Source organism: Myotis nattereri, assembly GCF_964212035.1.
Source record: "Myotis nattereri genome assembly, chromosome: 19".
NCBI classification, from domain to species: domain Eukaryota; kingdom Metazoa; phylum Chordata; class Mammalia; order Chiroptera; family Vespertilionidae; genus Myotis; species Myotis nattereri.
In genome coordinates, this window is record NC_138095.1 from 7,792,261 (window position 1) to 7,805,058 (window position 12,798).

The following is a 12,798-nucleotide window of genomic DNA, read 5'->3' on the forward strand; positions in this document are numbered from 1 at the left end:
CCTTCAGATTGATGGATTTGTTATCATGAAACAACCCCACAGGTAAACAAACGAACATTTCATAATAACAAACATTTCATAATAACAAACATTTCATAATAACTTTTAATGCCTCCTCTTTATGAAAAAAGAAAAAAATAGGGAATTAGGGAACCTATAAAAAAATCTTTCATGTCTACCACTATAACAGACAATGTCAGTACTCCACCAACATCCCCTCAAAACCCACTGTTCTATATTCCTGTGGCACCAAGTCTAGGCACCCTCTGCTTTCCACCTGAGGGCTTTCCTTTGGCCTCAGGGAGGAGCACGCTAGAAATATTGGGGTCTAATGCCCCAGGAGCAAACTCTACCAATGATGGTGGGTGTTGGAAAAGAAACACCCAGCTTCTTCACCCCTCCACAGGCTTAGCTCTGGAGCATATTCTCTATGCAGTCTCCCAGAGCTCCCCATAGGATTGAGATCCCCATTGGCCCCCATGGGGATCTGCTCCACAATGCAGTGTATCAGTTATCCATTGCTGCATAACAAATGACCCCAAAACTCAGTGGCTTAATGCAATCAGTGTCTATCATTTCATTGTTGTTGTGGGCAGTATTTTAGACATGGCTTAGTGGATCTGGCTCAGGCTCTCTGAGGGGGATACCATCAAGATGTTGTCCAGGGCTACAGTCATCTGAGGGTGTGGCTAGACCCCCAGGGCTGGGGCAGAAAGCCTCAGTTGCTCACCACCTGGGCTTCTCCAGAGGATAGCTTGGGTGTCTCCTGCCACGGTTGCTGGATTCCACTGGGTGAGTGATCCTAGAGGAACAGAGACCAATGTGGAAGTTTTGCTGGCTTTTATGAACTAGTCTCAGAAGTTACACATGATCCCACGGACACTCTCGCTTTCTTCTATCTGTTAGAGGTGACTCACTAAATTCTGCCCATGCTCAAGGGCAGGAGAGCCGGGCTTCACTGTACGCCCCTGAAATTGGTACCATTCCCTTTGCCATCCCTACTCTGCTTCTCAGGGTCACCTTCTAGATAAGCCATCCTTAGTTCGGGGTCTGCTCTGAGGAAACCTAACCCAAGACAGCTACCAGCACCCCTTCCAACAGCAATAGGAGAAATTACCATTTCTTGAATCCTTACTATGTGCCCAGCACTGAATGATAATTTTTAAAAAGCCCTTATTATTTTTTTTTATTTTTGATATCTTTAAAATGTTTTATTGTTTGTTTTGTTTTTTAGAGAAAGAGGAAGGGAGAGGGAGAAAGAAATAGAAACATCAGTGAGAGAGAAACATCGACCAGCTGCCTCCTGCCTCCTGCCTCCTGCACACACCCTACTGTTATCAAGACTGCAACCCTAGCATATGCACTGACTGGGAATTGAACCATGACTTCTTGGTGCATGGGTAGGCACTCAACCACTGAGCCACACCAGCCAGGCAAAAAAAAGCCCTTTATTTTTCACTAGGTACTTTTGTACATTTTATACATGATTAAACTCACCCTGATTAAATAGCGTTGTTACTGAAGGTTATTCAGCTGACAGGTGTCAAAGCTTGGCCTTTTTTCAAGTATTCAACCAACTATCGCTCACTGCTCTGGTTACTGCCACTAAAATAGTGAACCCTGCAGATAAAATCCTTTATACAAATGTTGTTCCGCCCTCTAGGCAGTTATCCTCTGGGGATAATAAATAGGTTATCACACAAATAAATACAATGTTACAAATTATAATAATGGTTATTATGAAAGAGAAGAATCAGGTCTGTGAGACAAGCTGACCAGCAGACCTACTTCAGCGAGCAGGTCCAGGGGCTATGCCTGAAGGGTGGCAAAGAGCCAGCTGCTGAAGAGGAGCAGGAAGAGCATTCCAGGAAGAGGGAACCACACCTTCGCTGAGCATCAGCCTCTGCAGCCTCCCGTCTTGTCCCCTTGAGGCCTGCCAGACCACAGGGTCCCTAGGAGAATGGATGCCGGGGGCAGTCTCTGAGGCTCACCTGAGATGTTCCTTCCCACACCTCATCACCCAGCCTGTCACTGGGGAAAGGAAGACCTACCCCCCAACCCAAGGATGCAGAAGACAGTCGGGGGTGGGGACATGAGCCACTCTGAGGGCAGAAGCTGCTCTCATGGGGATAGAATGGAACAGCAGCTTCAAAGCCCCGATCGTGCACCCCATGTTCTAGACACTGTCACAGATGCACGTCTGGGAATCCTTGTAACTGCTCCCGATGAAGCTCTTCTCTCTCTCTTTTCAAGGGAAAAAAGTGACAGCTCAGAGAACTTACTCCACTCAAAGTCACACAGGAGACAAGTGAACTGAATCTGGAGCATCTGCCGTTTCTGCTTTGTGGCCCGATGTTCTCCCTAGAACGTGACAACAGCTGTCCACAGAAACTAGCCCGGGACACTCTCTCTCCTCCCAGCCTGGGACACTCTTGTCCTCTGTATCAGTCAGGGTATGCCAGTTGCTAAAGCAGCAGCAGCAACTCTAAAATGTCTGTGTCTTGACCCAAAACCAATCTGTTTCTTGCTGATTTCCGGGCGGGGTGGCAGCAAGGAATGACTCCACACAGTCATCCAGGGCCAGGGGCCTTAACCTTGGATGCTGCCTCCTTTTATGCCCGAGTATCCTCCCCAATGCAGAAGAGAAATAGGACCCAGGGGAAAAGTGTGAGGACCCTGAGAGAGAGGTATTTATAAGGACAGCCAGGCTCAGAGGCAGCAAACCACACAGCTCAGCTTCCAGATTCAATCACATGGTGCCCCCCCCCCAAGCTTAAGAGAGTCTGGGCCTGGTTGGGTGCTGGGAGGAGGAGCAAGGGGATTGGAGGAATAGCCAGCCAGTCTCCGCTGCATCTCTAACCACTTCCTGAAGAAATGGCCATAAATAAAAATCACCTTTATTGTTGCACTTTTCCATTCCGCCTTATTTTCATCTTATAACACTTGGAGACAATAACAGGAGCAAATGCACATGGCCCGGGTCCTGGTCTCTCTGGAAAGCCACTTAAACCTTGCAGCAGCCCTATTAGAGATGAGGAAACGGAGGCACAGAGAGGTTCGGTCACTTGCTCAAGTCACACAGCTCATCAGAGGTGATGCTGGGATCGAACCCAGGCTGCCCAGCTCCAGAGACCATGGTGCCCCTGAGAGCAAGATGCTGTGCCATCACCGTTTTGCAGCCAGGGACCCAGAGCCCAGAGGATTTGAGTTTCTTGCTCATGATCTTGATTTGAACCCAGAGCCTGTGTCCTTTCCAAGCCAAGCCGGGGGGAGGGGGGGTGACACCCAGGACAGGACTGACCTTGTTTTGATCCTCCTTTAGATGAGCGGATGGAACCGTGCTGTCCAGTGTGATAAAAATCTCGGAAGCCACTGGAGCTGGAGGGGGCTCTTCCCAGAGCACCCCCCCTTCCCTTCCCTAATGAGCCAGGAGACGCCGGCAGGACGGCGGCCGCCGACGCAGCAGCCAGTGGACAATTAGCAGAGAGGGCTGTCCTGCACGGGCTGGGCCCTGCATCAGGGCCCTAAGTGTCTGCTTATTAAATCACAGCTCCGCCTGGAGCCTACTCAGCCCCCTCCTCCCCACCCCTGGGACGCCACACACAGCCTTTGCAAGGCAGCCCCCTGGGATGCAGCTCAGCTCAGCCCACAGCATCCGGGGTAAACACAAGCAGAGAAAGGCAGGAAGACATTCCGGCCCAGCACAAAGGCCCCGGCGTCATCAGCAGGACGGGTGGGCACATTCCTCTACTGGACAACAAAGGGATCTGGAGCACCTCCCGTGCTGGTGCTGGTCGGGCCTGTCACCCTCTGAGCCTCAGGGTCCTCCTCTGTGCAAAGGGGACAGTTCCAGTGTCTGACCCACCAGCGTTCAATGAAACGATGCACAGAAAGAGCTTAGCGCCTTGCCTGGCAGAGGGAGTAAGGGCCTGCCAATGCTAGCAGCAGCTCTGATGAAAATGTATATCCTCCCCTGGCCGGTGTTACTCAGTGGTTAGAGCATTGGCCTATGCACTAGAGCAGTGGTCGGCAAATTCAGTCAACAAAGTCAAATATCAACAGTACAACGATTGAAATTTCTTTTGAGAGCCAAATTTTTTAAACTTCAACTATATAGGTAGGTACATTGTTATTAACTTAATTAGGGTACTCCGAAGGCTTAGGAAGAGCCACACTCAAGGGGCCAAAGAGCCGCATGTGGCTCGCGAGCCGCAGGTTGCGGACCACTGCACTAGAGGGTTGTGGGTTCCAGTCAAGGGCATGACTGGGTTGCAGGTTTGCTCCCCACCCCCTGTGGTGGCTCGTGCAGGAGGAAACCAATAGATGTGTCTCTCTCATATTGATGTTTCTCTCCTCCTCCCTTCCACTCTTTCTCTGAAAAGCAATGGGGGAAAAAAAAACCCTTAGGTGAGGATTAACAAAAGAAATCAAAATGCAGATTCCTGGTCCCAGTCCCACACCCACTGAACTGGGGACTGGGGCCACGTAACCTGCATTTTCAGATTCCACAGCTGGACCGGATACCCAGTGAAGGTGGAAAACTAATGCTGGGGGCAGAAGTCAGCACACCTTCACTCTCCAAGCCCAGAGAGCAGCTTCTGCCCTGACGGACACAGGGTCCCAGCTTCTCTCTCTGCTGTTGCAACGAGAATGCAGCCCTCGACAATATGCCACTGAATGGGCTGGGCTGTGTTCCAATAAAACCTTATTTGTAAACACCACATTTTAAATTTCATACCATTCCCCCATGTCATGAAATATTTTTCTTTTCCAGTTTGTTTCTGAACCATTTAACATATGAAAGTCCTCACGGGTCATATAAAAACGGGCAGCGTGTCAGATTTGGCCCACAGGTCACAGTTTGCCAGCCTCTGCTCTGGAACAGCAGTGTGGCTTAGAAATATATGTGAGCCGTGTAGGCAGTTAATTTCTTAGCAGCATCCTGGCTGGTGTGGCTCAGTTGGTTGGGCTTCGTCCTGTGCACAAAAAGATCGCTGGGTCCATTCCCAGTCAGGGCACATGCCCAGGTTGTGGGCTCCATCCCCAGTAGGGGGCATGCGGGAGGCAACTGATGTTATGCTCTCACATAGATGTTTCCCTTCCTCTCTCTCTAAAAATCAACAGAATATGCTTTAAAAGATAAATAAATGAAATAAAATAATTTTCTAGCAGCCACATTTAAAAACAAAGAAAACAAACAAGATGAAATGATCTTTAATAAATACCTTATGTATACAAAATAGTATTGTTTTAACATGTAATCGATGTAAAAGCATTAAGATATTTTACTTTGTTTGCTCCGAGTCCTGCGTGTCTTTTACACGGACAGCCTGTCTCAGTCTGGGCTGCACAGTCCAGGCGCTCAGTAGCTACCCACAGATGCTAGTGGCCTCATACTAGACCAGTGATGGCGAACTTATGACACGCGTGTCAGAGGTGACACGCGAACTCATTTTTTTGGTTGATTTTTCTTTGTTAAATGGCATTTAAATATATAAAATAAATATCAAAAATGTACATCTTTGTTTTAGTATGGTTGCAAATATCAAAAAATTTCTATATGTGACACGGCACCAGAGTTAAGTTAGGGCTTTTCAAAATGCTGACACGCCGAGCTCAAAAGGTTCGCCATCACTGTACTAGACCTCCCAGCTCTATATAATGTGGTTTCTGTCTGTTGTCATGCAAAACGGCAGTGGTTTGGCCATCCTCCCATTTCACAGAGCAGAGAAACTGAGGCCCAGAGAGGAAACGTGGCTTTCTGGGGTCACACAGTAAGTCAGGCGGCACAGAGTGCTTGCTGTGACTGCTCAGCGGTCAGGGTCCCTGGTGGTAGAGAAGCCAGTCTGTGATGTGCCTGCTAGGAGCCAGGGGATGTGACCTCCAGCCTTCCTGGGAAGGTAGGTGTTGATGGGCCTTAAATCCCAGACAGGGACTCAGAGAGGTGGGGGTCCCTTGTTCAGTGGTTCAGTGTCATCCGGCCGGCTAAGTGGCAGGGAAGGCTGCCCCGGCACCCGCACTGGGCCACCACGTGTTGCCTGCGTGGCAATGAGGGATGTGGCCATTAGACAACCATTTATCGAGTGACTACCGAGTTCCAGACATCATGCTCCATCTTTATCAATGAGGTCCCAGGCACATCTTTGTCTGGATGTCCAGGCTCCGTCCTTGCCCTGGTAGGACCCAGTACCACACCTTCCCAATGGCTGAGGCCTCCTGCCGCCGACCCCAACCCGCCCTCAGTAAATTCTCTGTTTAGCTGCAACCTCCTTGTGCCCCCTGGCTGTCACTGAAGTCTGGTTCTTTCTTTGAATCTTGCTTCCTCTGCCCTTGTCAAAGGATGGGGATTTCTCTCCCCTCCCTGCTTACTGCTGGGCCTGGGGGGTGGGGGGTGTCGGCTGGATGACCATTGTCCCTGCCTTCTCCTGAAATCTGTCCCCATTGAAGCTCATGCCATGGGTCTCCCTCAACCTTCGTGGTCCTGGTTGCTGCTACCTACCCTCCGAGTTCCCTCCCCTCATGCCAGGCAGGTCCTGGCTCATGTGTGTACACTTCAGTGACTTCCTTGCCAGTCCTCGATAGCCCAGGACCCACGTGGACAGTGCCCCAGCACCCACTGCTCAGCCCCATCCTGCCCCCACCACTCCCACTCATGCTCAGACCCCAATCTTGCTCTGACCCAAAAGGGCTACTCCCATAATCTCGATTTCTGACTACTGCCTATCTTTCTACTATGCAGTGCCACCTCTAGCAATGCCTGACGCCACAGGAATCCACGGGGGCTTCCCGTCCCTTGCCTCTACTTCCTCACCTCCCACTGCAGCCAGCTGTGGTTCTAAGAGGTGGCATTAAGCCCCCGGCTTTCACCCAGGCAGTGCGTACCCTCCTGCCCTCCCTCATATATGCCTGGGGAGAGCCCGGCCCCACCAGCCACGCAGAGAGCACTGGAAGGTGAGAGAGATGTCTGCATGGCCCGGCTACAGCATCCAGCGACTGTCACCTGCCAGTCAGGTTACCGTGAGGATGTTCTGTAGATGTGCTTACCGTCTACAGTCCGTTGCCTTTGAGAAAGGGCATTCCCCTCTATCGTGTGAGTGGGCCTCATCTAATCAGTTGAAAGTTCTTAAGAGGAAAGACACACTTCCCTGAAGAAGAAGAAATTTTGCCTCAAGACTGCCTGCGGGTTTTAGCCTTGTCAGCTGTCACGGTCAGGTGAGCCAGTTCCTTTGAACAGATATCTTTTTGGTTCTGTGTTTCTGGAGGGCCCTGACTGATACAGCAACCCTCCACCACGCCGACTTTCTCACTTTCACTTCCGGCCCATCACCTCCAGAGAGCCATCAGCGAGCCCAGCAGTCCTTCCTGGTACTCCTGCCCCTTCTTCCCTGCTGTCCCTGTCTGCAGTCTACAGCAGCTCCTAACCTGACCACCCCAGACAAAATAACCCCTTCACAGCCAACTCACTGAGTCTGGGGATTGCTTGTTACAGCAGCTGGCCTGCGCTGACGAATAGAGGATTTATCGTAACTGGCATAGAATGGGGACTGAGAAACTATAGCCTATTATTACAGTGGTTATTGCAGTTCTTGGAGCCTTTCTCAAGGGTTGAGCATGTGAGTTTCGGGGAACATGGAGAGACTAGGCCTCAGTAGAGCATTTGCAAGTTGGCCAGTTAAATACCTGCCGTTGGGAATGAACTTCTGTCTGTGTTGCAGAGGCTGGGGGTGGGCCACTGCCCACAGTGACCTCCCCAGGCAAGGTGGCAGGAAGCCGGAGACAGGCATCAGCCCGGCATCCTCCAATTAGCCGCCATCCCTGACCCCATCAGGGCTGGAGGAAGTGCCGGCGCTTCCGGCACTCAGGCCCACCTGCCTGAAGGGCTGGCGGGCTCAGCAGCTGGGTGGTGACACCTGAAGGTCCCGGCCTAACAGAGCCCTGCTTATTCCAGAGATCCAGGGGTTAGTGGGTGGGGGTGGCAGGCAGGGAGGAAGTGTCAGGGAGCAATCACGGGGGTCAGGCTGACCTCTGGGCCCAGCCTCGGGCAGACCTGCCACGTGTGGGCCAGGCCAGGCCTTGTTTTCTTAGCATTGTGGGGAAGGGACTGCTCTAGCGTTGGAAAGCCTCTACTCCCAGGAGCTCCAGCCTGTCCCTGCCATCAGGGGGAAGAATGCGGGCTACCTTTTATTGGGGTGGGGGAGGCTTAGATGATGCCCGCAGTCCCCAACCATGTGCAAGGCCACCTGGTCACCTGGGATGGCCCGCGATTCTCCCCACTGCTGATGGGCATCGTGGACACATTTGCTGACCACACAGCAAGGCCTGGAATGACACAGTACCTCATGGGTGTGTGTCTCAAGCCTCAGGACACCACTCCTCTCCCCATTATGTGGATGAGCAGATGGAGGCACAGTCGCCCTGCCCTGTGGGGAGAATGCAGACAGAATGCTGGGTCTGCTACGGTCTGGTGTCCACATCCCACTAAGGGAGCAGGACCCGTGAAGGAGGCTGCTGTGGGCACCCAGGTGAGAGAGGGCGGTTCTCTTGGCTGGAGAGATGGGGCCGGGCAAGCAGAGCGAGTGCTGCTCAGGACTCACCGGGGCAGGGCCTGTGGTGGCCCAGTGAGGGGAAGGGCGGGAAAACAGACATTCAGGGAGCTCCAGGTTTCTCGGCTCCTTGTGTATTCAGTCGAGAAACCATCACCGAGTCCTGTTCTTCCGGGTCTCGAGGATAATGAGGTAGAAGGGGCGTGTGTTTCAAACGTACAGTTTGACACAAACTAAGAAAGGACCTCCGTTTACGAAAGAGGCAAAGCAGAAGGTGAAAGGCCTCGTCAATGAGTCGTCCCAAAACATCCTGAAAAAAAGTGATTAAAAGAAGCTGTATTTGTGCTTGTTCAGATGCCTGGGATTGAACCCAGGATTGGTCCCATATTGCTGTGTGACTTTAGTCAAGTCACTGACCTCTCTGAGCCTCAGCTTCAGAAGTGAGCCTTCCTTTCATCTGAGAAGTGAGCAAGGTGGAAGTCCCAGGTGTCTCCAAAGGGTGGGACATGTATCAAGATGAGTTAAAAACATATACCTTTTAGTTTTTGAGTATATAGTAATAATTTATATGAGTATATGTATATGCATACACACACACACACACACACTAATACACACACACACACACTAAAGAGTTTTTTAGGAAAAAAAAGGAAAAGTAAGCCTGGCATTGTATTTCCCGGAAGCTACTGATTAAAGTGAGACTGAGGAAAGAGATCTGACTAATAGCTCAGGTGAACGGACATTGTGAAAACGGCCGAGTGGATGCACAAGTGTTCAGCAACTTCGGGTGCACAGAGGGTGCGATAGAAATGCTGGCTGATGGATGTCTTTGGAGAAAGAGCTGCCCCCACCCTTCTTCCTTTCTCCCCCCTCAGCCTTTACAAGTTTATGAAGACTGCTCTACCCCCTTCAGAGCTCTGGGCAGGTCCCTGAAGAAGATTAAAAGAGATGAATATTTCATGGCCCTTGACGTACAGCTGCCGAGGACTTGTTGTGGGTCTGGCGCCCACATCTAGTTAAGGAAGGGGCTGGCGGAGGGGCGGGGAGGAAGGGCCCGGAGACCCAGCCATTGATCCGCTGGGCCCAATCTGCGCCGATAGATGCTCTGCTCCCAGCTCCCAAGCCAAAGGCAGCAAGTAATGGGCTTTAAGAGGCCAGTGGCAGCCTGGTCACCCAGCTCCCTTGGGGCCGAGGAGGCTCCACCAGGCCCCCAAAGGCCCATTTCCCCGTCTCCAGCTGTGGCCTCCTCCGGCCTCCGGTGCCAGCCCAGGCGAAGTCGTCCTCAAGGAGCTGAACTCAGTGGTTCTGACGCCTCCGACTCATCACCCCATTAAGGCCTGACGCCACGCTCCCTCCAGGAGGGATTCCAGATGACAGGATGGCCAGGCGCCTGCCGCCCTGGGGAGGCTGAGGAGTGGGTGAGGACCCCAGGTAGTGACCCCTGGAGCCGACTGGGACACCATGGAATTCTCCCTTCCATCTGCTCCTTGGATGACGAGGCTGGGGGTGGGGCCATGCCCACTGGCGAGGCTGAAATGGGCATTTATTGCCCAGCTGTTCTGCATCCAGAGCGGCTCAGGCCACTTAACCCCACTCCCTTCAGTAGAGATGACTGGTGTTGCAGGTGCTTCCCCGTGTCTCAGTCTAGCGGGGAGAGAAGACTGGTTGGTACTCCAGGCTGAAGATGATCCTGCAACAGTGAAAAGCAAGCAGAGGCATCCAGGAGGGAGACCAGGGTAACAGTGTCCAGGTGCTTCTGTAACGATTACTCCGCACTTGGTGGCTTAAAACCACATGCATTGGGTATTTCACATTCTGCAGGATGGAAGTCCAAAACAGGCCTCATGGATGAAAATGGGGTGTCGGGCGGGCTGTGTTCCTCTTGGAGGCTCTCGGGGAAAATCCACGCCGTTCCCAGCTCCTAGGCTGTCCACACCCCTTGGCCTATGGCCCGCTCCTCCCTCCTCCCTCCTCAAAGCTGGCAGCACAGAATCTTCAAACGTCTCCGACTCCGCTTCTCTCATCGCCCCTCCTGTGACTCAGTCAGGGCCTCTCGTGATCACATCAGGATAATCCAGGATAAGCTCCTCACCTCAAGGTCCTTAACTTAATCGCATCTGCCAGGCCCTTTGCCAGGTCCCTATGCCACCTAACGTATTGACAGGTTGCAAGGATGAGGACACAGGCATTTTTCTTTGCGGGGGGGGGGGGGGGAGGGTCATCATTCTGCCTTTCCCATGTGGGCTCCGACAGACTCTCTAGGTACAGCCTTGACTTGGGTACCTGCTAACTCCGTGAACTTGAGAAAGAACTTCATTGTTGTGAGGTTCAGCTTCCTGTGCCAAGAGGGGCTGTAAGAGATGGCTTGTTGGGTCAGTAGCGGATGAAACAGTCCATATGAAAGCCTTGGCATTTGCCACTCAATGAATAGTTCATATTGGGGGGCATTGGTAACTCAAGCTCACCAGAGCGGCTGCTCCCTGCCCTGGGGCGGAGATACTGGTTCATGGTCTGGTTAAGTGAGCTTTCTCACTTTTATTTTATTTTTTATTTATTTTTTAATATATTTTTTGTTGATTTTTTACAGAGAGGAAGGGAGAGAGATAGAGAGTTAGAAACATCGATGAGAGAGAAACATCGATCAGCTGCCTCCTGCACATCTCCTACTGGGGATGTGCCCGCAACCCAGGTACATGCCCTTGACCAGAATCGAACCTGGGACCTTTCAGTCCGCAAGCCGACGCTCTATCCACTGAGCCAAACCGGTTTCGGCGGGCTTTCTCACTTTTAAACATTAGCCATGCCAGCTCTGTCCATAAAGGTCAGTAGAGTTCATGGACATTGCTTGGGCAGAAGGGCACTTAGGGGATCTGGTGGCCTGGCACTGCCGCCACCTCCTCCCCCGCCCCTCCCAAGCCCTCAGTGGCAGTTGGAAACCACAGGTCCAGAGAGGCGTGAATTTCTGAGGCTCAGCTTTCTCACGTATAAAATGGGTAGAATACAGCCTCCCTGCAGGACTGTGTGGAGCCAGCAGTGAACCTTGTGTGACCCAGTGCCTGGCAGAGAGTGAGCAGGTAATGCCTGGGCGTGGGCACAGCGGTGCCTTTTCCAGGATCCCTCCCTCTGATCTGATTCCAGCTCCAGCTCGGCTGCCTGGGAGCTTTCCTCAGGCCTGGAGTGGATAGATGGGCTGTGGATGCTGCAGGCAGAGCTCAGGGAACCGCAAATCCGGCTTTCTCCTCCTGAACTCCAGTGGGACTTGTTCTAACGTCCCCAAAAGCCAGTCCCCTCCAGAAGCCACCCCAGCTTCCTGCCCTGGCCCATGGATGCCACACCTCCACGGTCATGAACCTGGGCCTGAGGAAGAACAGGCTGGAAAAGAAAAGAGCTCATCTTCCCTGAGGAGAGGGGACAGGGTTGTCCCTCACTCAGACCTGGAGGAGGGAGGGACATGAATGAAAATGAGCCCTAGGGTCCTTCGCCACTCCACCTCAAAAATGTCCTTGAGTCACCACCTTCTAGGCCTTGGACTGGGAGGCAGGCTACCTGTGTGCAAATCTCTATTCTGGACTCTTTGGGGTGTGTGTCCTTGGGCAAATAGTATCCCCTCTCTGAGCCTACATTTCCTGGTTGCAATGGGTTGCGAAGATTTCCTGGGATAATGACTGTAAAGGCTTAGCTCAGGGTCTGGTCTCTATCATGTATGCTCAATAATGATAAGCAATTAATTGTTACTATTATTAGCAGCAATTAACTTTACTATGATTAGTCATTGATCAGAGGGAACATAAAAAAGAAAAATGACTCTGAACTGTGCTCTGTGGTAAAGAAATTTATGTCTTGTGTATGGAGAGCAAACATCCCAAATTGCACGGAGAGGAAGGATACCACTCCCATCTTTTGCCATTTCCTACTCTCCCAGAATCTCCAGAATCTTCAAGTTGTAGACTCCTTGCCAAGGAGGCACAGAAGCAGCCCGTATTCGGCCCCGGTCCTGCTGATCTTGCCAGATCCCCAGCCTTAGGCTTCTCTGGGTTGATGGGAGCTAGTGGCCATTTGTGTGTGCTTGTCCCTGGCCGCAAGCTCGTGTCTGTGTCCACGGGACTCCTGACTCCTTGCGTACTCCAAGGCATTACACGACAGTGCAGAAGGAAGAGAGGAAAATCAAGAATTGGGGCAGCCTGTAAGTTATCGGCATAACATCACCTATTTAATGTTAATTAGTATTTTTAACAGCCAGTTGCTGTGCCAT